Below are 26,140 nucleotides of genomic sequence, written 5' to 3'. Positions count from 1 at the left end.
ACATCTATTTTAAGTATTTTCATAGGGCAGGCCTTATAAACACATACCTGTCTTCCTGCTACACAATCTAACAGTATGGATTTTAATTTGGTGGACCAGGGGTATTGTTTAGTTCTTGGTGGCTTCTTGTCAGATGCTACATCTGACCTCTTTGGTTTTATGGATTGTTGACTGCAGATATTTTTATGTGATTAAAAATAGCTATTTAAATCCACCATTCAGTATGCCCGAACATAACATTTCTATCATTTTAACTGTTTTTGATAAAAGTCTTATATATTAATTATAATGGACTGTGTCCATATCAAGGATAAATAGTATTGTTTCTATTGTTGATGAAAAAGTATATGTAAGTACCATAGAAACAATTTTATCATATACTGTATATAATATGTATACTTTAACAATATTCACTTTCTCTCTCTCTCTCCAAGTCTTTTGCCTGCTGCATAAACTTCAGGTGTTTCATATTAACAATGTTACAGGGGTGCTATTTATAGTGAGCATTGTGAGATTTCCTATGATGAGTGGCAGGCATTATTCACTCACTAGATAACTAGATAACAAAGTAATGGGACTAGTAAATCTGTCATAAAATGAATCAAAGTGATAGTTCACCCGTCAGGGTAACACAGAAAGTCACAACCTGTCTTATTTGACTTTTATTAGGTTGTCTGCAGTGCAGGAGTTGATGATGTGTACAGTCCACTTGAAGACTGAGAGTTAAAAAGGGTTGCTTTGCTCTCGGAAAGAACGGTAAGTACAGTCTGTTACTACCAACTTGTGCCCGATTATTTTTTTTTCTTCTTCCAGAAAATGCAGATGGAACTATGTTCTGTTGTGCATTTGTGTGTGTGTGTGTGTTTGTGTGTGTAAAAACAAATCTGAATAATGTAAAAAATAATGTTGCAAGCAAGTAAGTCTTAAGTGATATAATCTACATAATTTGTTGCTTTTGGCTTTTCATTCTTTTCCCTGCACCCAATAGATGTAAGATTGCTGAAGGCAAGCATCATCTTCAGATCTGAATCAGCTGTTTTCTGTGTTTACTTTTATTCCATCTAGCAGTTATCTCATGGGACCAAACCAGTTTGGAAGGTTGGTTGCTGAAAGGACTAGGCTGCCTGTGTATTTTTTCTGAGCATCTCTTTAGAAAGATAAGACACCCTTGAATTGAGCTCAACTGCTGGTGACTTCATGTACACATCAAATGTAATTTCTTGGCAACAGTAGAGATGTGGTTTGTCACTACCTTCCAGAAAGTTTCTTCAACTTCCTGAGATGGCCCAAGAAATTTTGTTTAACCTGTTTTTAAATTTAAATTTAAAAAGCTATTTATTATATTTCAAGGAAATGGAAGCAGCTAAATATAAGTCAAAATCCACTGTACACAAGCTTGTGCATTATGGACTGATGAAATACAACCATAAAAAGTAATAATTGTTTTATAAAGAGCATGCTTCTTTGGTATATGTAAAGAATAAAACCATAAATTCATCTGCTGTTTTCTCTCAAACCCTCCTTGATCTGTATGCTTTCTTTATCCATTATTAGAACCCCCTCATAAAAAGCCCTGACTTTATTTTTTTTTCTCTTGTTCCCTGTATTGAGTCATTAACCAATCAATTTGTTTCCCTCCTTAAACCTTTGCCAGAATATGATTTTCACTATTATCAAAATATGATTCTTCTTTTCCATTTGCCTCAAAGTTTGGTCTATAGTCTGCTTATCTGTCACCTAGACAGGTGCAGTGTTGTCTCTGTGGTCTTCTGTTGTTTCATGCTGAATTGTTAATTTATCACACCCTGATAAATATTCTATATTAACTATACTTTTACATCAGAAAGTCTCCTGCTATCTCATGGGTTCAACTTTTCTCACTTTCTGTCCCATTATCTTTTTCTTACTTAATTCAAACTTTTTCTCGAAAGTCATTTTTATGAAGTCTTTGACAGAGCCGTTTACTTTCTAAACATAATTAAACCTAAACATGTGCAACTGAAAAATCTTGGGTTTTTTTCCCCCTACCTCTGCTCTTTTTCCAATTTTGTTTCTCTTATATTTAATTTTAAATGCTCTTTGGGGGAGCAACATATTCTCTTGTAGCTGTGAAGTCCCATTGACTATGCCCTCCAGCATAATAAATAAATACATGTTAATACCTAAAAATCGGAGTTCATTTTGGTATGTTTATGAGACTATGTATAAGACTTTTGTTAATGAGCTGAATGCCACAACAATGAATTGAATGTCACTGTATAATTAAAGAAACAAAGAAAATGGGTGATTTATACATTTTCTTTCCCATATACCCTATACATTGAGTCATTGTATTGAGCTTTGGGCTAAGACCAGTTGTGCAGGCAGCAATAGGACTATTGCAGGTCTTGGCTTTAGTTACTTCCTGGGGTCTTAGTGAGCCAAATCTTTATTACGGTCTTTGAACAGCCTTTACAGTAAGGAAGATGAAATAGTTTGGTACAGCAGATCATTATACGGGGAAAAAAGAAAACAATAAGGCAATAAAACAACATAGCTAATTAAATGTTTTGCAGAATTGTATGACTTGATGAAGATATTTGGCCACCTGGTATGTGAGTGTAGAGTTAGCATCCCTTAAAAAGTAATAAACATAAAATTTATCAGTATGACCCTCAAATTTAAATATGATTGGGGAGATCAAAGCACGTCTTGGGGCATTATAAAAAGGACACCATATGTGATGGAATGTGAGAGTGGTCTTGGAAAATGGGGGAAAGAGATGGCGCTGAGGAAATGATCAGATAAAAGAGAAAGGAGTCCGCAACAGGGTAACGGTCAAAGAAACTTAGGAAGGGCCTGCCCTAACTACTCAGGCAGTAAATAGGGAGGGCGGGAGATTTGTGCTTTCAGACTTGCAAGATTCTGTTAATGTAGCCTTACAATTAGGTAGAATTACTTCATTTAGTCTTGTTTCCTATCTGATCTACCTGGGAGGGCTGACATCAATCTTGCAAGTTTGAAAGCACAAATCTCCCACTAAGCAATGGTCTATAGTGGATCGTCCCGGTTGAAATCCTGCTTGCTCAAGATCGATTATTCCCTCATCTATTACCCAGATTTGGAGTTCGGTGAATAGGTACCTGGCATATAGTTTGCTGATGATGTTCAATAATAAATAATTGGCTTGTAATTAGCCAGGTCATTTCTATCACCCTTTTTATGTAAGGGAACAATTATAGCTTCCCCCCAATCCTCTGGAATCTCAGCTGTGTGGTTTAATGTATGAAAAGAAAGAGGCCAATACAGGGGCCCACCAATTTGAATTGGATTTAATTAGCTCAGGGCGGATACGGTCACTCCTGAGGGTTTTACCACACTTAAGCTGGTTAATGAGATTTTTAATTTCCTTGCATGTGATTGGGGGCCACTACAGTAGTGAGGATAAAGGTACATCCATCACATAGGTGTTAATGTACAGGTCACAATGAAGGGCTTGGAAGTGATATACTCAGGTACTTGAGAGGATGTTACAATGCAATTCTGTAGTGCTGTTACAGAAACAATTTGTTATAGTATACTAGAATAAGGAAGGATTTTTGGACTTTGTAGCTTTGATTAGCTGTGACCATTTTTTTCTTCCGATCTTGGGTTTTTTTCTTTCTAAGCAGAGCCTTATATTGTTTCTTCGGCTCCTTTAAAATTTGGGTGGAATCTGGTAAATTGGTCTTCAGTGAGATAGCATAGGATTCCAATAAGACTGATTTGGCAGCGATGCAAGATTTGTCAAATCAACTCTTAGAATGGCTTCCCTTCCTGATCAGGTTGGTATTCACCCTTGTTACAAAAGGTTGGAGCTTAGCTATGAGATTGTGATATACATCAAGTATTCTGCTAGCTTGTGGGAAGGTTGTGTCTGAGTGTGCCCCAAAGTTACAGAGGGTTGAAAAGTATGCCTTCCTGTGAGTGAAATCACTGGACTATCCTATCTGCAAGGGAGCCATTCCATCTGACCCTGTAAAGGCTGCCTCCCATCAGGTATTTTAAATGGCCCTTAACTAGGTTGCTAATCAGGCCTTGTCTAAATTTTCAAGTGAAAGTTAGGGGAAGGTGGTTGCTCTCAGATCTAGGGACTATGCCAGAGTGCTTAAGGCAAGGGGTCAAGTCTCTAGAAATTATTAAATAATCTATGGTAGATAACTTGTGAGCTGCCCAAAATTTATATTGCCCTGGGAAATAATTTTGGACAGAGTCATTTAACATTTGTAGGTTAAGCCTATTTATGAGATGTAGCAACCTAAAGCTAGGTAGGTTGTATTTTGTATCTTTGAAGGATCTGGGCGTAAATGGTGGTTCAATTACTTCTTCATGAGGACAGGCATTGAAACGTTCATAGAGAGCTTCATAATTACAACCAGCTTTGTGTTGAAATCCCCACCTACTAGGATATATGCACTAGGGAACTTATTCAGGGAAAGAGTGAGGAAAGAATCAACCTGGTTCTTGGTTTGGGTGACCTGTGAATGAAACTGCTGAGGAGGAAGATAGAAATTAATGCACAGTAAGGAAAATTGGTCAAAGATGAACAAAGCTGATGCAGCATTCTCAAACTGAGGTAGTTGTTTTGCAATTTGAACATATAAGTTGGAAGCTATAGGCCACATCCCTCCCCTCCAGGTGTGCCACCTCTGAGGCTAGGGTGGGCATGGGCTAGCAGAGAAAAGTAATAGGGTAGTGAAAATTCCCCCAACCATCTATGTTTCCTGCAAAAAAGAAAAACAACAACAACAAAAAAACAAATTGGGATAGACACCCAAGAAAATTCAGGGTCTGCTTGCTTTGGGGCCCATCCAGCTATGTTCCAAGAGAGGACAGAGAGATGGTTAGCAGGATGTAGTTGTCAATTTGCTGGTTCTCTTGGGCTGCTGTCTCTGGATAATTGTTCAGGTGGAACAACACCTGGGTTGAACAAATTGGTGATCGGGGGGAGAATATAGCAGACCTCCTGTTGCCAATTAAGGTGGATGGTGTCCTGAGTCTGGGGTAGTTCCATAGGATACGTTTCATGGGCAGAGCAGATAAGGCCAGATTGGGAGTCAGAGTCAGAGGGTTGACCATGTTCAGGGTTCCTATGGAGAGTGTTCACTGGCAAGGAGAAATAGCAAGTTGTAGATGGAGCAGCCATTGGATGAATAGAATCAGGATCCATATGGGGGGACCCAATGGGGATGGAGCTGTAGTTTGATTAGTCTGTTCTTTAGAGTCCAGTTGTAAGAGATTATCACCTGTGGGCTGATCATCTGGGAGGTTACGGAAGGATTGTGTTATGTTGATCAACTTGGTGTTCCCTTCATTTGTCTGAATGAATTTTGGGCTGGATCACATTCTTTTTTTGTGGTGGGGTTAAGTACTCAGGGAATGAACTTGTCAGCATTTCAACAGGACAGCTGGAGGGAAATAAAGTGTTGAGGAACTTAGTTGCAGCAGTCACTGACTGAAGCATTGATTGAACTGCCTCAAGTTTGTGTATAATTGTTTGTTGTTCTTCTGTAGAAAGAGTACCAAACAACTGAGCTAGTTCTTCCTCATCCTCCATAAGGTTGACTGATGCCTATCTCTTCCCTTTAATTAAATTGAGGGTGTTGTGCTTCCTGTGCTTATCTGGTCCTCACCTTGGAGTTGGTGGAGCACTCTGCTGTGTAGGTAGTTGCTGGCTGAGATTATGAACTCTGGGCTTACGCCATCCTCCCTCACAGGTTTGGCTCTCTTCCTGGAATTTAGCAGAGGCCGTACACTGCTATTGTGAAAGACGCATATAAGTGTGATTTGAAATCCCCTTACAAAATTTTTAAATTTAAAAATCATTGAAGGGAATGCAAAATGCCTAAAAGTCAATATTATTCTCTCGAGTCCATGCCATCTGGGAAGACAGGAGATTTCTCTCTCTCTCTCTCTCTCTCTCTCTCTCTCTCTCCCTCTCCCTCTCCCTCTCCCTCTCCCCCCTCCCTCTCTCTCTCTCTCTCTCTCTCACACACACACACACACAATACTTTTTATTGAAATTTAAAAATGCAAATATAAAAAACTAATACAAACTAAGAAAAATATAAAAAAAAAGAAAAAAGTGCAGATAAAAAAAGAGACAGAAAAAATATATAAAGAGAAAAGAAAGAAAAGATATATAAAGAAATGACTTCCCCTTTCATCAAGTACAAATAATTTCAGTAATTTATTACCTTCTCTCACATTTCAACAAAAGGATCTCTTCTTCCCATATCTCATCTCTTATCTATAAACAAATGATAAAACCTCATCCTTCAGTCCTAATCAGCAAAAGTCCATTAAGAGTTACCAGAAATACCAACATATATATTTTATCTTTAATCAAATAAATAAGTTTCGTTTTCCTTTCCTTTTAACACAGTAACTTACCACTTTCTCTGAAAATACATCAAAAGATCCCTTCTTCCCATATCTTATCTCTTATCTATAAACAAATCTTTAAAGCCTCATCATTCATTCCAGATCAAGAAAAATCCTTTAAGAGCTAACAGAAACAACAACGTAATAAGAATCTTGATTTATAATCCCTTCAAATAGTGTCCTAGAAGTTGATTTCTTATCATTTTCTCTGTCTCCTCTCAGAAACTCCTTCGGAAGTTTAACACATACCAGAAACAATAGCATCTACTTTTTAACCTTAATCAAAGAAGCCAACTTTGTAATCCTTTCCTTTCCTTTTAACACCATAGCTTATCACTTTCTCTGAAAATACAACAAAAACTCTCTTCTTCCCATATTTATTTCTTTATTAAATTTCTCTCCACCCATCTCCCCCCAGTGGGAGACTCTGGGCAGCTCACAAAATCATTAAAACAATAAATATATATAAATACATAAAACATAAGAAATTTATACAAAACATTACCAACAAGAAAGAAAAAGTCCAAGAAGATGATGGTTCTGGGGCTGAAAGTCTCTATGGGGCTAGCCATCCCCACGCTTGATGTATTCCCTCCCCACCCCAGGCCAAGTGGCAGAACCAGGTCTTCAAAGCCCTCTGGAAGGCCAGGAATGAGGGGTCCAATCTCATCTCTAGGGGCAGAATATTCCAAAGAATGGGGCCTACAGAAAAGGCCCACATTCTGGACCCCACTGATTGGAGTTCTTTTACCGAGGGGATCCAAAGCCTGCCCTCTCTGTGTGATCGGGTGGGATGGGTTGAAGTCATTACCTTAGGTAACCTGGTCACATACCATGTAGAGCTTTAAGGGTGATAACCAACACCTTGAATTGGACCTGGAAGCAAACTGGTACCCAACACAGCTCGCAGAACAACAGTGTTACATGGGCCCTTCTTGGGGCTCCCAAAATAGCCCGCGCGGCTGCATTCTGGACCAGCTCTAAACAAAACTTTAAAGCCTTATCATTCAGTCCTAGTCGAAAAAACTCATTATGAGCTACTAAAAAGAACATCATATATATTTTAACCTTGTTCAAATAAAGCTACTTTATATTCCTTCTTTTTGCTTTTAAAAATCTTGATGTTTATTCCCTTTAAATAGTGTCCAAAAGGATTATTTCTTTTCTTTTCATTTCTCTTTGTCTTTTCTCAGGAATTCCTTCATGAGTGTAACGCATCTCTTTTGTAAGTCCAAGATAAGAGAGTTGTCCAAGTCACTCTTCTGAGTTGAAATCCACACATCCGTCACTCTTCTGATTTATTATTTGTCCCTGTGTGTCCCTTTTAGCTATCAAAACATCAACCAGTTTCATTTGTAAATCCAGTGTAACATGCAGAGTCACTCTGCAGTGAGATAGGTGGTGACAAATTTGAAATATAAATAAATAAACAAACAAACATATTTGTTCATATTCTTTTAACTTGTCATTTGTAAATCCAAATTCAAAGCAGCCTGATTCTCAGTTGTATTCTCTTCTATCTCCTCTTTTAAGCCCTTTTTTGTGTTAGCAATCTTAAAAGAAATTTCTGAGTACATTGTTCCTAAATATCCTTGAATTCTTCCAAAGTTACAATACTTTTGTCCATTCTATATTAGTGGGTTTCCTCTCTTTTAATTATAATCTTTAATTTTCTCTGGTTCCCTCTGGCGTCCAGCCTTTAAAGCCTCCTCTTATCATGTTTTTCTCTAATCCACAATCTTTTCTGACAGTTAGATTTCTTATACTTAGATTCAAAATCTTCATACATTTTTAATAGGATTTTAAACAACCCACTGGAAGGATTGTTATAGTTAATTTCAAGATCTTATTTTCAGTCCATCTGGCCCCTTAATCCATTTGAAACTTCCTAAAATCAACGTTCTAATCACCCTTTTGCTGTTTATTTGAGAATAATTTTATTTTAGAAGTTCTTAAACTTACATGAAACTTCTTTTGCTAAGGATTTAAGGAGAATTACCCAGTGTGATAAAATTGCAGTTAACAAGCAATTTCCAGAAGTGATTAAGAAAGGAAGTGGGGGAACTCAGTGTTTGTTTGAAGGCTCTGAACTGTGGTTTGGGCAAAGCTGAGTTTCCCTCAGCTCCCAGAACTCTAAAACCTGCTGGAGATGGCTGTTTTATGGTCTCCTCATGGGGAGCCTCTGTATGGAGTGTAAGGTTTACCCCGTTCAACTCAGAGAAACTCTCGTGACACGTGTGTTCAGCAAAGAAGTTTACTCAAGCGTAACGTATGTAATTACAGACAAAGCCAGGACTGGCTTGGCACATTTTACAATACAATTTATAGTTCCCCATTCCCGTGCCTAGCCCCTGTTGCTTGGTTACAGATTACCCGCAGTAATCCCCCCCTTTACTCAAATGGCAGATTCAGTCCAGCTCTTTTGTGTTCTTGATTGTTTTCTATAGATGGCATTGTTGTTGTAGTTGTTGGGTCTTTCTGTTGCTCGCAAGCCGGGAGTTCCCAATCACGCGCTGATTGCTTTATCTCTAATCCGCTGCTCTCCCCTTTGTCTATAGTGCCCGCGGCAATTTGGCGTTGACACAAAGTATCCGCTTGCGGTTTACTTAAGTGGCGCCAGTTGGCCCATTAATCAGTTCGCGGTTTCTCACTTCCCTTTTCTTTGCTGGTGCTCGAGCAGTGAAACCGATTAAGCATGGTGGGGCAAGTTCCTAGCCGTGCCGCGCCGGCTGAATCTGACATGGAGTGCATATGGGCGATCCCAGGTTCTCCCTTTTATCTGGAGAGGAATTTTGAGGCGCCAATCCATTCACTGGCCCCTCATTCTGTTGTGGTCATTGGCTCTGCTGAAAGCAGAGCCATCTTTAATCTGCCATTACCTCCCCGGAAGTCCGGAAGCCAGGAGATTTCTGTAAGCTTACTGGAATATACTCTCTGGTGATTAATTAATTAAGAGGATTAATTGCAATCTGGAGCAGAATCCTGTGTTGCTGCAGGATTAGTTCATCTGGTAATTTCTGTACATGTGGGGTCTTGTGCAGCATATGGATTTTGAGTAAGTTCTGGAGTAACTGAATTGGTGGCTGACTCCATAACAGGTTCAGTTATATGCTTTTCCGTTATAGCCTTAAGTTAATCTATTTTCTGATTGGCATCTAGCAGCTGATCGAAAATTGCCATAAGCATTTTAGTAGTCAAAATACAATTCTTAGCAACCAAGTCGACATCCATATTTAAATTACTTGTGGTTTTAAAAGTGTCCTCCCCTCTATCTTCCACAGAAGCCTCATTATCAGAGGAAGGAAATCATCCACTTCCCAATCAAATAAGGCAAAGGATTTATTATCAGAGATTGCAAAGGGAGAAGGGAAAGGAAAAGAGGACTTACATGCTATGTCCTTATGCTGGAACAATTCCTTCAGTTTTAGCTGTCTGGAGGTTGCTGCAGCCTTAAGAGTATTCAGAATGCTTGGACTTTTCTCTTTGTGACATCTCAAACTTGTTCCTCCCTTTGGTCTTTCCCTTTGAATCCTCTTTTGTTCCTGTCTTGTAGCCACTGCTGCCTCACATCATCGGTAGGTGTCCAAAGCTGTTGGATTCCAGACTCTAAAATACTAATCTTAATTCTAAAGTTCTAAAATTACTTATCCTAATACAGGGAACTAAAATTACTAATTGATATTAAATAAAATCACTACGTAAACTATTTTAAAATTCAATAAAAGACTAACTAAAATAGAAGAGTTAAGAGTTCACTAAAAATGCTGTCACTCTGTGCCCCTTCTGCCCCCCCCTTATTTTTGATACGCCAAAAAAAAAGGACATTAACAATAATTCTATAGGAATGAGTTATGACAAATAAACTAAGGTGGGGCAGAATAAAAGCAGGAAAAGAGAAGATTGTTGAAGCAAAAGAGGGGTTGTATAAAGAGCAGTGGATGCTGAAGAAGAGAGAAAGATAAAGGACAGAGAAGGACTCTGAAGTGGAGACAGAACCTGAGGATGTTGCAGAAGGGTTTAGAGAGATGTCAGTAAGAGGAAGACATTGGCATTCTTTAGTCCCCTTGTTGATTTGGGATACCTCAGTTCAAAAATAGAGATAAGGGTGAATCTTAAACTATCTTTTCAGTTAAAAAGGAGCTGGTGCACACTGTAATGTGCAACAATAAGAAAAACCCTCTATGTACTCTTAAAACATTGTATAAAGACTGTGTTACAATAAATTTTCATTATATGAAGATGAAGGTTTGTATTTTATAAAGCAAAATGACAGTCTCTTACTTTTAAATAAAATAATTATTTCCTTAAATAAATAATACATTTTTCTCCAACCCCTTACCACAATGTTACGATTTTGATGTACTGAACATTATATATGCCTTTTATTTAGAAGTAATGAAAAAAAGAAACCTGAAAGCAGGTCAAACTATTAAAAAATGAAGTCTAGTATCCAGCTCTTTTGATAGTATTAGTCAAATGTGGGGGCTGGTGATAATTGGAAAGAGTTTGTTTTTTCCTAAATTAGGACTCAGAATTGAATTTGGTGGCAATGTTGTGCAGAGGTTAATGGAACTCCATAGAATTCATCCAGTTTAACTCTAGATTCTTTAATTATTTTTCAGACTGAACTCATAAGTCAGTTCAAATGATCATATCTTGATTTAATAAAATTGATTAACCTGCTCACACTGAATGAACAAACATGTCTCAAAAAGTATTTTCCTTTTCATCCATATTTATATATTTGGAACAAACCTGACTATTAGATCAACAGTTGAAGATAACTTAATATCCTGGCTTATTCTGAAGCTGGTACCTATATGAGAGAAAGGCGCAGGAGAGATTACCTATAGAAATTGCTTGAGTTTTTTTTTTTCCCCTTCCCCCCCCCCCCCTTGCAGAGTGGAGAGATTGCTTAAATAAGCAAGGGGCAGGGGGAGAAACCTAAGTGATTTCTGTAGGCAATGTCTTCTGTGCCTGACCTGTTTTTTCATTCCCCCTTGCAGAACCAAGAGATTGGAGAGGCAGGGATTACAAGAGAATAAGCAGGCGCACAATGGGGAATGTACCAGGCTGTTTGCATAGGGTGCTTGTGGCTCCCAGCCCTGAACGCACTTGAGGCTGCTGGCACCACCACATTCCTTTTGATGTGTATTCCCCATTGTCTCTGCTCTGCAAAGTGGGGGGGGGGGAGAAAAACAACAGGTGAGGCACAGGACAATGCATACTGACTATACCGGTGATCACATAACTGAGGGATGCTGCAAAGGTCATAAATGCAGGCATTGGTCGTAAAGTTATTTTTTCAGCACTCTAATAACTTCGAAAAGTCATTGAATGAGGCAGCCGGTAAGCCAGGACTACCTGTAGTTAGTTAGACATCATATTGTGTTGAAACTTACAGAAATATTTTAAATAGTGGGTATAACCTTTTATTTCTTTGCAAAATCAAATTTACTTTGCATTTGTAAAAATCAGATTTATGGCCTAGAATTACAAAGAATAATTTTCCTATGATTATACAAAGTAGCAAAAGAACTTTAACAATCTTCCTTCTCAACTCTACTAAACATTAAATACATTTTTAAAAGTCCAATTTCCCAGGAAGAGCACCTTACAATAATATTTTAAAACACATCAAATATGAAGTTGCATCACTTAATACAATACTTAATCACTTTAATTAATGGAATAATTTGGCAGGTTTAAGCCTGTGAAAAAAGCAAAGCACTGAAGCATATGAGAATACTTTCTATGCGCAGAATATCCAAAGAAGTTTTTTATTATCTGAAATCTTAAAAATACCAGTAATTACATCCAACATTGTAATGTTAATAAATTATATTGGTGGTAATTTTCAGTTATGCTTCAGGAGACATTCCCACAGTATCCCAAAGTAATCTCTTGGAATTAATAATATCATGTCAAAAAACAGTTGTTGATCATATACATGATTGTTTTGAAGTTAATGACTAATAGAGTGGTCATTTCTTTTTAAAAAGTGTCCAGCAACTTTATAAAGATGTTTGTTGAAAAACATCTCAGGAAGCATGTTGAAAAATTACTCAGAAAATACGTATAGAAGTAATATGGGAGAAGGCATTATAGTCTAATCTGGAGGTATCTATAGTTGCAAAATTGGAATCCTTTATTAACCTAAAAGCAATCTTTGTCTGATTTCATCTATGTACTACTAAACCTCTCATGTTTGTAACTTTCAACTGGGAGAAACAGTGTGTCATAGGGCAACAATTTTTGAATCAAGGTACTCCAAATGGGGTTACAGAATGCGCCCAAAATACAGGACCCATTACTCCTGTGGGACTGAAATTTGGGAAATTTGTGACCACTTCAGCACTGCTGCGCTGCTGCACTGCTGCGGTCAGCCCAGGTCACATGATCATCATGAGCGTATCCCTGAGGATTGTGAGGGGAGGGCAAGTGGTGCAAGCCTATATTATATGTGGGAAGGAAGGAGGGGGGGCGGGAAGCCAGCAGCAAGTCATAAATTGCTAACACTCAAATTGCTTTTTTGCCCTCGGTCATTCTGTTTCTCTGTTTAGGTAAAGAAATATCTCTAAAATGATGACCCAACAGGTGATGGGTTGTCTAGTACCAACTAATTTTGGCAGTTGAATCTGAAAAGTGTGACTTTTTCACCATACCAAGTGAGATAATATTTTATTGCTGCTGACTTTCTTTCACTTCAGTTTTAGACTACATCATCTAAGAAAAGGACATTGACCATAACTATGGCTTTTTACCTGAAATTCAGCACTAAATCATAATGAATAGAAATTATATTTTGCTTTAGTTCACAGTTCTGACACTGCCCTCTGATACCAGTTAGAAACTTAAGACTTTGACAATTTGAACATTGAACCATATCTTACGTAAGATTTTCTGACTAAGATTTAGTATTCTATCAGAACTGAACAAGAATTTAAGAGCTTAGAACAGTTTGATATATTAGGAAATAGCCATAGCATTAACAAAGCAGCTGTGTTTTTCAATATATAGCCATATCAAGGGAGAATTTTCTTTCTCCCTATAATGTTGCTTCATTCTGCTTTGCTTGCACAGCTCACAGAACAATAGACCTAATGTAGATTGACGCCTTTGCTAGAGGACTGATTGAAACTTGTGTCTTATAGTTGCTAATGTTCACTGAACCATTTTATTGAAGATAAAGTAAATAAAATAGATTGCCATATGAGAATTCTCTGAAATCAAATGGAATAATTTGACAGGTTTAAGCCTGTGAAAAAAGCAAAGCACTGAGGCACATGAGAATATTTTCTATGCACAGAATACCCAAAAAAGTTTTTCACTGTGTGAAATCTTACAAATACCAGTAATTACATCCAACATTGTAGTGTTAATAAATGGTATTGGTGATGATTTCCAGTTAATGCCATATGAGAATCTGAATATATGCTGACATTTCACTAGCTTCTTAAGTCATGCTTAAGAAGCTATAGGATAGTCAACCTTGGCTAAATAGCAATCACAAGGGCCAAATCACAAATTAGACCCACAGAACATCAGTATCCTGGTACACATAACACATTTGTTCCCAGAGGTATTAGGCAATAGGAGTGTATAAACATTGAAATAATTGAAATAGAGAGAAATATATCATCTGTCTTGCAGGTGGCATTTAATTGTGGGCATTCCACTCTATTGAACACAGGCAGTATATAAAGATGTGGCATCTGGGTTCATATCTGCCTTGAAGAAGCTGGCAACGTAGCTAGCAAAACATTAAACACATATTCTTTGTCTTACACAGCTTTACCTGGAAGTTATTTTACCAGTAAATAGCAGCTGTGAAAATCTATGAGTAATATATTTTGTTTAAAAATATATAAAAGAGTGCACTTATTTTTTAGTTGCATGTATGAAATTTCAGAATGCAGTTTCCTAGTATTAGTTTCTCACACACAGAAACATACAAACATTATAATATGTACTAAAAATATATATATATTCTCCCAATGACCATACAATCCTTCAGGTGGGTTTTAATCTATGTTCAGTCAGATTTATTCAGAATTGCCTTCTAGTTGTCATAGCATTCATTAGCTCCCTTAAAAACAGGGATTGTATGGCTTATTTGGGAGATACTATTCAGGTTCAGTCCTTTGAACTGGCTGACCCATTTCCTTTTTCCATAGCTCAGTCAAGTTGCTGAGTTGAAACGTTGCAGACAGAAAACTGTTCAAGAGTTACTAAGAAATAATTGGGCCCATTGGCTACCTGGTGAAGACTATCTTTATTGGTTCCCCACCATAAAGTGATTCTGAATTCTAATAAGTTTAAAGTCTACCAATTAATTATATGTTTATGACAGTGGAATTATGAAAAGTTCCTCCACTCCCAGATTACCACCACACCACTGAGCATTGGAAGCTACACCCAGTTGTGTCTTGCTAAATGAATGGGGCTAAACATCAGTTAAGACAGACACGTTGATGACATCAGTTAAGATAGACACATTGTGGGATGACATTGTGAGCTACTCGCAACAGGGCAATCTCACATTGTTTTTGAGATTAGTTTGAATGATTTTAGCACCATCTCAATACCTGTCTAGCTATCTTAGGAAAGGAAACTGTATCCATTCTTTCTATGCCTGGATGTCATCCCTTCATTCTAGCCCTTGATTTTTGCAATACTTTAAAATAGAACAATGCACCATTAGAAATTCTTAAATTTCCTTAGCAGTTAGGATTGATAGAAAAACTATTGTTTCTAATCTGAAGCTTACTCATTGAGCATGAGGAAGAAAACTGTTTAAATCAGTGTTTCTCAAATATTAGGTCATTTATTGGGTCATTTGCCAACTATAAACCTTAAAAAATACATTTTTTCACGGGGGGAGGGCCTTCCACTCAAGTAAACTAATTTTATTCAGTCCAATATCGTTATGGAAACTATAGTTATGTCAAATCAAAATTTTTGGAGACAAGGTTAATAGAGAGTTCCAAGATATGGAAATTGTAGCTGATCAGTTCAGGCAAGCTTCAAATAATCTTATTCTCAAATCTTCTGAAAAATAATTAACTAGGTCCATATACTATGAATTTTTAATAGTACTTGTAGACCATTGCTACTTGTCAAAATGCAGTTCCCTGACTAGGAAAAGACAATTACCCATTTGTGTAAGTTGACCATTTAGAGAGAAGTAATTACACATATTTTCCTTTAATCAGAAAATATTAACATATGACATATGGATTCAACTCTTGACAAAACATTTAAGGTCACTTACAATGTTTAGTATACATTTATTTGTTTCGTGCTCGAAATTGTTTTACAATTGATTTCTAATATATGCATATTTAAATACTTCAGTAATGTTTGACTGTCTTATTTAATTTGGAGCAATATACTAAGATATTAATTATATGTCAATATGTCAATAGTAAGGCTGTGCTCTGAGTTAGCACACACTGAACCCATTGAGAAATTGCCTGAATCACTCAATAAAGGACTAAGATGCCAAAATTTGTCCTTCCCCAATTCAAAATCCTCTGTGGGCTTTCCCTCTAATATGTAATTCAGAAGCATTTTTTTCTTTCACTTTCAGAAAGAGAGAGAAAAAATTGGTGTGCATGTTAGCATATTAGGAAGGTTGTTGGTGAGACTGAGGATTGGATGGAGTGTCTCCATTCTGTAAATCTCTGAATTTAATTTTCCTGCAAATATTCTACCTGATTTAAAAAAAAAAAAAAGCTACAGGTTCCATAAAGCATTTATGTTTTCTCATTCTTAGTAATATGAGAGCAGAGCTCCATTTTTCTTAAAGAACATTTTGGAATTGGGAATAAATTGGGAGAAACTGCCTTGCATCCATCCCCACCCCCCTCCAGCCAACACAAGTTGGATCTGGCTAGTTTTGGAGTTGAGAATCTGGCCGTGAAGCCGTTCTTGCAGTCCTAGATAATAAGTAAGAATCTTATAGTTCATGAAGAGGAAGTACATATATGTCCATTAACTAAATGGAGTTAATATTTAAATGCTGAAAAAAAAATAATGAAAATGTAAGATTGTCAAATAATATGTGTTCTATGCTTTTATTTTTCTTTCAAAGAATCCCATTCTTGGTGTTTTACTGTAACTATACTGCAATCTTAGTTCAATTACTCAGTTTACTTGTACAGTTTACATTTGTTGTGGGTTGCTCATTTCTCTTCCTCTAAGGAGAGTGCTAGCAGCATGCGCTATGTCTACAAGTAACTACTCTGCTAGAGACAACAGTTGAGTAAAGTAGCTATAGAAGATAGAAAGCAAAGAATCAATGTTTTGTATGTATTTATGGTAACAATGGAGAAATTGAAAATTTTTTCACATTTGTTTTAAGATGCATTTATTATAGCTGATTATAAGGTAAGTATTTACTTATAGTTAATGTAAGACATTTTTTTTAAAAAGTGGGCATTCATTTGACTTTTCTGACATTCCATCAGTTAAAAGGTTTGTAAGATGCTTAGTTACCAAATGGTGTGATCATTATTCATCTCATTATTTGATATATAATATCAAGTGAATCCCTGAAGTGCACTGTATTTCACAGATCAATAAATATAGTGTTTGAAGGAGAGCTTTAAACATTCATAGAAGGGAAAGGAAAACATACCCTGGTCAGTGGCTTATGCAGATAAATGTTATAAGTTAAATAAAGTAATTTTTTATTTATTTATACTTCTAAGCAACATATACTATTCTTATTGGTTTTAGTTTTTCAACGTTATTTTAAAATGATTTTGTTGATAATTTTCATCATAGTATTTTTTTATATTTTAATGTTTTGCATACTAAAATAACACATGAGTTACACAGACTAAAATATATGTATTTGTGTGTCTATGTGGGTATATGTCCAGCCTTAATATTAAATATATCACACCAAACATGTGATATAAAATTGTTCCTGTTGTTCTCCTCCCATATGTGCTTGGTCTGTTTTACCCACCAGCCTCTCACTGGCATTTATTTATTGTATGCAAGTGGCATCTCATTCATACTTAGCATGAGCACCCAGTTCCTCCCTCACTCCAACCCACTGTGCGGGGTCACATTCTGCATCTCTCTTCCATGAACATTTCTTCAAGGAAGAGTGGGAAAGTATTCCAAAGGAAATATTGTCTACCTTTGGAAGTTGTTATTTATGCCTAAGAAGGGATTACAAAGTACTAACTGAAAGGATGTCCGGAACTGCTATATTCAGTATTGTCTTAGTTTGAATCTGTAAACAACTGTATATAAATAGTAGGTAGCCATTCAGATGTGTTGAAATATGTCATTGTTTAACTGTACCATGCAGAGGTTGTGTCAGCTTTTGTTTACTTTAGAGATTCATTGAAATATACAGTTTGGCCAGAAGCCCCCAAAACTTTTGTATCCAACTTTATAGTAGGAGAACAATAAGTGTACAGCATAAAAGAAAGGGGTGAACTTCTCTCACATGGATTTTTGGAGTGTATGAATAGACCAGCCATGCGCCCAACAAAAATGAGTGCTGTCATCAAGGAAATGCAGTTTTCAGATATTTATTTACTCAAAACATTTCTAATCCACAATCTGTTAACAGTTAAGTTTAAGTATACAAAACTGAGGAACACCCCTTTTCAAATTACAAGATTATAAAAGAAGTAATTATTTACTTACCCAAAGTCTACCATCTTGGGAGAAGGTTATTATTCCTGTTGTGTTTATACTTTTGATTTATTTCATTGTGGTTTTAGGATTTTAATTTGTTGTAACTCTCCCAGAGTCTTTGAGTTGGGCAGACTATAAAAACTGTTAAAATTGTTGACTTGTTTATTTACCTATTTATTCATTCTTTTCCCAGCTGCCATCTTCTCAACTGAACTGTTGCCACATTTCTTTCTTGCAAAAAAACCATTGAAGTTTCAGCTTGGAGAGGGAGATTAGATAGGAAAAGTAGAAAAGGAAATGCAGAAAAAAGAGCCAGACTTTGGTCAAATATTCTACTAAAAAGGATTGTGCTGCTCTTTTTTACTGTAATGGTATTGAGACTTCCTAACTGTTGACCAAAGATTCTAACCAACATATATTGGGAGAAAATATTTTATTTCCCTCTGGATACTGAGAATTTGTTTCTGATGCAGAAAACTTCTAGCTTAAAGCTATCTTTTAACCTACAAAAGAGTATATAATGAGGTGGCTATTTTGTTGTCATGTTAAATTCCTATACTTGTCTTGTTGCATTTGTGAAGAAATGTTTCTGCTTCTCAGGAGAAAAAGAGTGGGACCTTATTTGGAAGGTGACTTTTTTTTTTTTTTTTGGGTATTTACTGAACACTTTGTCCTGTGTATGAAGATAGCTATTGGGCACCATCACTCATAAAGTTTAAGAGAACATTGAGGGTAGGGCTATATTTTAGCATTTTTGGAATAATTGTTAAATTGTGAATGTTTTCTGTTATTGATTGATTAATTATGTGCCATCAAATCAGTGTTTATTCTCAACGATGACATAGATAATCTGTCCCTAACCCAGTGTTTCAGGTTTTCCAAGAGAGCACCACTGTAACAGAGTCCACTTTACTCCTGGTCGTCCTCTTCTTCTCGTTCCTTCCATTTTTCCCAGCATTAAAGCCTTCTCCAAAGAGCTAGGTCTTCACATAATATGTCTGAAGTAAGATAATTTGAGCCTGGTCATTTGTGCTTCTAGTGAGAGCTCTGGGTTTATTTGTTTGATGACTTACTTGTTTGTTTTTTTGGCTGTCCACAGTATTCTCAGGAGTCTTCTTCAAAACCAAAGTTCAGAAGTGTCAACATTGTTCCTACACTGCTTTTTTAAAGTCTAACTTTCACTTCCATAGAATGTCACAGGGAATACCATGTGACCAATTCTGATCTTTGTAGGTATAGACACACCATAGTATTGAATATCTTTTTTAAGGCTTTCAGTGCTGCTCTGCCAAGAGCTAGTCTGAGACATATTTCTCTGCTTGTTCCTTTATTGTTGATGGTTGATCCTAAAAGGCAGAAGCTACAGTGGGGCAAAAAAGTATTTAGTCAGCCATCAATTGTGCAAGTTCTCCCACTTAAAAAGATGAGAGAGGCCTGTAATTTTCATCATTGGTATACCTCAACTATGAGAGACAAAATGAGGGAAAAAAATCCAGAAAATCACACTGTCTGATTTTTAAAGAATTTATTTGCAAATCATGGTGGAAAATAAGTATTTGGTCACCTACAAACAAGCAAGATGTCTGGCTCTCACAGACCTGTAACTACTTCTTTAAGAGGCTCCTCTGTCCTCCACTTGTTACCTGTAGTAATGGCACCTGTTTGACCTTGTTATCAGTATAAAGAACACCTGTCCACAACCTCAAACAATCACACTCCAAACTCCACTGTGGCCAAGACCAAAGAGCTGTTGAAGGACACCAGAAACAAAATTGTAGACCTGTACCAGGCTGGGAAGACTGAATCTGCAATAGGCAAGCAGGTTGGTGTGAAGAAATCAGCTGTGGGAGCAATAATTAGAAAATGGAAGACATACAAGACCACTGATAATCTCCCTCAATCTGGGGCTCCATGCAAGATCTCACCCTGTGGGGTCAAAATGATCACAAGAACGGTGAGCAAAAATCCCAGAACCACACGGGGGGACCTAGTGAATGACCTGCAGAGAGCTGGGACCAAAGTAACAAAGGCTACCATCAGTAACACACTATGCTGCCAGGGACTCAAATCCTACAGTGCCAGATGTGTCCCCCTGCTTAAGCCAGTACATGTCCGGGCCCGTCTGAAGTTTGCTAGAGAGCATTTGGATGATCCAGAAGAGGATTGGGAGAATGTCATATGGTCAGATGAAACCAAAGTAGAATGTTTTGGTCTAAACTCAACTCGTTGTGTTTGGAGGAGAGAGAATGCTGAGTTGCATCCAAAGAACACCATACCTACTGTGAAGCATGGGGGTCCCAAACCATGCTTTGGGGCTGTTTTTCTGCAAAGGGACCAGGACGACTGATCCGTGTAAAGGAAAGAATGAATGGGGCCATGTATCGTGAGATTTTGAGTGAACACCTCCTTCCATCAGCAAGGGCATTGAAGATGAAACGTGGCTGGGTCTTTCAGCATGACAATGATCCCAAACACACCGCCTGGGCAACGAAGGAGTGGCTTCGTAAGAAGCATTTCAAGGTCCTGGAGTGGCCTAGCCAGTCTCCAGATCTCAACCCCATGGAAAACCTTTGGAGGGAGTTGAAAGTCCGTGTTGCCCAGCGACAGCCCCAAAACATCACTGCTCTAGAGGAGATCCCCATGGAGGAATGGGCCAAAATACCAGCAACAGTGTGTGAAAACCTTGTGAAGACTTACAGAAAATGTTTGACCTCTGTCATTGCCAACAAAGGATACATAACAAAGTATTGAGATGAACTTTTGATATTGACCAAATACTTATTTTCCACCATGATTTGCAAATAAATTCTTTAAAAATCAGACAATGTGATTTTCTGGATTTTTTCCCCCATTTTGTCTCTCATAGTTGAGGTATACCTATGATGAAAATTACAGGCCTCTCTCATCTTTTTAAGTGGGAGAACTTGCACAATTGGTGGCTGACTAAATACTTTTTTGCCCCACTGTATCTACCACTTTGATATCTTCAGTATCAATTCTAAGGCTAGTTGTTGTACCTGTTTCTATTAGTTAGGTCTTCTTTATATTTAATTATAGCCCCTTTTTCCACTGTGTTTCTTGACTTTTATTACTAGCACTTGCAGATCATTTGCATTTTTGGCTAGCAGGGTAGGGTCATCAGCATAGTGCAGGTTATTGATCTTTCTTCCTCCAGTTTAAAAACCATGCTCATCTTATTCCAATCCAGCTTCCCTTAATATATATTCCTTTAATATATATAGGTTGAATAAATAAGGGGAGAGTCTAGAGCCTTGTCTCACTCCTTTGCCAACTTGGACTCAGTCTATTTTGCCATGTTCTGTCTGTACTGTGGCTTCCTGACCTGTATATAGGTTTCATATGAGGACAATGAAATGTTCTGGGATTCCTGTTTTCTAAGCACATTCCACAGCTTGACATGATCAATGCAATCAAAGGCCTTTTTATTATCAGCAAACCACATAGTGACTTCTTTTTGTTATTTTTTGGGTTTCTCATTTATCCAGCATGCATCAGAAATAATGTCTCATGTTCCTTGGCCTTTTCTAAAGCTAGCTTGAACATCTGACATCTCTTTTTTCATGTAGGACTCTAAGTTGCATTGATTGATCATAAGCATTATTTTTCTAGAATGCAAAATTAAGGCTATTGTACAATAGTTTGCACATTCTGTTAAAACTCTTTTCTTTGGTATTGGAATTTAGATTGACATCTTCCAATCTGTTGGCTGCTGTGGTATTCTCCAGATTTGCTGACATAGCTTGGTTAGAACCTTTACTGGTTTTTCTTCTGTTGCTTGCCATAGTGCCTATTTATTATGATTACTGATTTGTTTCATTCAGCACTGCTTACTCTGAGAGCAGGTTTCCTATGTCTCAGACAGTTTTTCAATGTTTTCTAAAATCAGTGAACTAGATTAAAATTGTCTACTACTGAGTTCTGGTCTTCCAAACTAAACTGTAGATTTCCACTTACAATTTTTTTAAAAACTTTTTATTACATATTTGGATATAGGCACATTTGGGTAATTGTCAAAATTGCAGAATACAAACAAAATTAAACAATGTAACTTGTAAATATTACTATATTTGTCTATAGCATTCTCACTGTTCTTGCTTCTTTCCTTATTACTTATTACAAAGCTGCTCAAATATAGATTGCAAATACCATGGGGCAGGAAACTTTTTTTTTCCTACTCTCTAAAGGTGTTTTTTGTTTGTTCATTTGTTTTGGAAGATGGCAAAGGAAAGCAGTCTCCCCACTGGCTTATCTATTTAGCTAAGATAACAGTAAAGCCTTATTCTATTCCATTTTATTTTACCTTAGAAGTTATTACTTATAAGGAGACGATTTTGGTGTTAAATTTTATTTAGATTAATTTAGTCTTTAGTGGTCATTTCCACACAGGTAGACTGTAACATTTCCTGAGAAAGAAGAGATTACAATCCAGATCTGGACAAAGAAGCCCAAGGAAAGCCTTGAAACAGCTATGAATGTATGATACGGTTCCAAAACAGGACCGTGTGCCAATAAGTGCAAAAGGCTCATTTCCATTGAGCAATTAATGTGATCCTACAAGATGAAATGCCCCCTGAAGCTAGAAAAGATAAAATTGGTAGACACGATAATGTAACCCCCCATCCTGTACCCCAAAACATCTCACTTATAAAATCAGTATACTAAGGGCTTGGGAAATAACAGCCCTCTCTCTACCTTGAAAGGAGGCTTTTCAGCTTAATTTAATGGCAAGGCAGTGCCTAATAAGGGTTGATATTGTAGACTTAAAGTTCAATATAAGTTATGATAAATTGGACTTCCCCATACTACTACTACTACTACTACTACTACTACTATTATTATTATTATTATTATTATTATTATTATTATTATTTAAATTTATACACTGCCAGACTCCAGTGACTCAGGATGGTTTATTATGATCCTCCCCAAAGAGTTTGCCATTGAATAAGAAAACTGACATTAAATGTGCCTCTATAATTAAAATGATATACAATATATTGTTCAACCAACTCACATCTTGATTATAATTTAGAACAACAATCTGAACCTGCACAAATGGGATTCCTACAAAACAAGTGCTTTCTCCTAGCTATACCAATTTCTCAAACAGATCTAATAGCAGTGGATTGGCTTCTAAATACTAAAGATGACTGTAGAGTTTTTTTTACATTTAATTTCTATACAATTCCATCTGTGTTGATCAAAATGAGAAACTGTCTGGTTACATTTCAAGTCTTTGTTAATCAGATCTTTAAATGAATCCTTTGTTGACATCTTCTGAAGCTGGGCTTAATTCCAAATGCAGTTCTGCTGGAAAAAGTACAGTTAAGAATCTGTGTTCCTGCCTGGAGAAGAAGTCGTTGGAGCACCAAAGGAAGACTCTGGTCTTCAGATTCCAGACTGAATTAACTCCTTCTCATTCTCCTGCCTTAACAGAAGAGATTGAAGCTAAGAACTCTTTTGCTTTACTACCTAGGGATAAATAAATCACTATCCTTCGGAGATTGGAGGATTTGAAACAAAATCTTGTCAGTCTGCTTTATAAAGGCCATGCAGCTACTGAACCTGTGGAATTGAACATGTCTTCTGTCAAGCATGCTGTAAGTCCTAACTCAGGAGGCATCCTCTGATGCTGACTCGAAGATCCAATCCATGAATGCCTCAGTTCTGCCTTCTGTACCTCTTCCTCAACCAAGGTGCATGCTGTAAAATATCACAAAGATGTGCAATTAGCTCTCATGTTTTAGGACTTTGCACCTTGTCTGCCTGTTCCTCATCTGATCTTTTGGATTTCGTTTTCAAGAATGACCCTATTTGCACCATTCAGGCTTGTTCCCCTGAATGTTTGTTGTCTAATACTGTGATAAGTCTTATATTCTGGAATATAGCAGGATGATATGCGAAATGTTCCATCGCAGATTTAACATAGTATCTAAATCAATTTACAATAACAGTTGTATATGAGTTTTGGAATACTGAGCCCTTATATCTTAAAGGTTTCATCTCCTATTCCCTGCTAGCAAATCCACATTGAAGATTTATTGCAGGTACAAACACTGCCTGTCATTCTCTGTGAACAACTAGTTGTAGCAGTCTCCCTAAAAATGAACTCTACTAAATTTCTTCTAATAATGTCTGCTTTTCACTAACAGTCTTATTGCTGGTGGAGGGGAGGCATGTGTTCCTGTAAGGGATGAGTGAAGAATACTGGGAATGTATGTCAGGAGTATATAGTCCCAACAGGCCATCCAAAATGTGAAGGTCATCCCAATTGTCCAGCTAATGCAAGCAGGCACCTATATTGGGCAGCAGTGATATATGAAGATACTGGAGATGGAAGATGTCAGCCTTTGAGGTAGACCAGACTAGAAAACCAAGTTATGAATACTAATACTACTTTTATTATATGGTTACAGTAATAAAATCTTGCAAGTCTAAATGCTTTTCCCTTCCCTTTCTTTATTTTCATGAGAACTAGGGAGGGTAAAGTCTGAGATGCTTTCTCAAATTACATTTCTGCTTTGGACTCAAATTTCTTTTATCCGATCATTGTCTGGGTTGTGCCTCTTCTTCCTGTTCCTCAAGGTTATTCCTACATCCCATTAAAAGAGATCCCTTCATGACAATGGCAAAGGCATAATTTTATACTATGAGGGAAAAAGGCAATGATGAACCATTACTGTATTTTATGAAGAAAATCACATGGAGAGAAAATATAGAAGAATTGTGATACAGTGCCAGATGATGGGCCCCCTAGGTTGGCCGACACTCAACATGCTACTAAAGATGAGCTGAGGATCTTTCTGAGTACTGATGAGGTTTATGAAGTGGCAAGATTAGAGCCCTTGGGATTACTAGTTGATGATCTTGCCACAGAGGAAAATAAAATTTTATAGTGGGAACTTGGACTTGAACAATATGATGATGTTACCTACATTTACCTACCTGAACAACCAACCTCAGAGAGTACCAAGAATTCCACGGTTCAACCCTGAGCTACATATATTCTCTTCTGTTGGAACTTGGAACATAAGAAGCATGAACATGGGAATGCTCATCAGATTGAAAGATGAATTAACTACAGATTGACATATTAGGCATCAGTGAAGTGAAATAGACCAGAACTGGACACTTTCAGTCAAAAGTTCACACTGTTTAGTATTCAGGATATGAAAGAGGCAAAAAAGAAAGAATGGTGTTGCTTTCAGTCTGGAAGCATTTAGCAAAAACAGTACTTGGATACAATACACTCAGTTACCAAAAAATTTCAGTTAGACTTTATGGACAATCCTTTAATATGATTATGCAGATAGAACATGCAAGCAAGATGTGCTGCTTGTGGTTGGGGACTTGAATGCCAAACTTTGAAACATTAAAAGGGAAAAAAATGGTTGGATTGCATGGTCTTGGAAACCAAAATGAAGCAGTTTCTGCCAATCCAATTATTTCTTCATTGATAACAGTCTTCACACAACCAAAATTATGCCTATGTGTATGGACATCACCGCATGGAATATAGTAAATTCAAACTGACTATATTATTGGTAGAAGGAGATTGAATAGCCCAGTTATAGCAGTAAAGACATGACCATCAAACTGTTCATGCACAAGTTGCAAATGAAGTTAAAATGGAATAAGAAAGGCAACAAGTTTCCATAATTTGATCATGAGCATATGCCCACTATTTTCAAGGAGAACATCAAGAATCTCTTTGAAGCCCAGAATCTCATTGGTGGGGAACCAGAGCAACTGTGGTATGAAAACAAAGAAGTTGTTAAAGATAAATGTGAAAAAGACTGCCAAATATCAAGAAACAGAAGAAAGTAAACAGCATGTCAGAATAAACTGTGGAAATTGTCAAGAAGAGAAGAGAAGCCCAATCCAAGAAAAGTAAACATCTCAGGAAGGAACTTAACAGAGAGCTGTTAGAACAGTCAAGAATCAGTATTAGAACAACAACTTTAAAAATATCAAAGATGGAAACAGATGTGGAAAAACAAAGAAAATCTTCCAAAAGACTTCTGAACTCAGAAGGAAGTTCCTACCTTTAATT

General features: G+C 37.0%; 1 protein-coding gene across 3 annotated transcripts in view; it reads left to right on the top strand.

Annotated features, from left to right (window-relative positions):
• FOXP2 (forkhead box P2) overlaps positions 1-26,140 on the top strand; it is a 466,299-nt gene that overhangs the window by 134,859 nt on the left and 305,300 nt on the right. For all 3 annotated transcript variants that reach the window (XM_088141716.1, XM_088141715.1, XM_088141712.1), the window contains exon 3: positions 670-756. The gene's annotated coding sequence lies outside the window, so the exon portion shown is untranslated. The remainder of the gene's footprint in view (positions 1-669; positions 757-26,140) is intronic.

Source organism: Python bivittatus, unplaced genomic scaffold (assembly GCF_059951505.1).
Source record: "Python bivittatus isolate LINGU-HERP-01145 unplaced genomic scaffold, Pbiv_v1 ctg000330_np1212, whole genome shotgun sequence".
Lineage (NCBI taxonomy): Eukaryota > Metazoa > Chordata > Lepidosauria > Squamata > Pythonidae > Python > Python bivittatus.
This window is presented reverse-complemented; position numbering and strand designations above follow the sequence as displayed.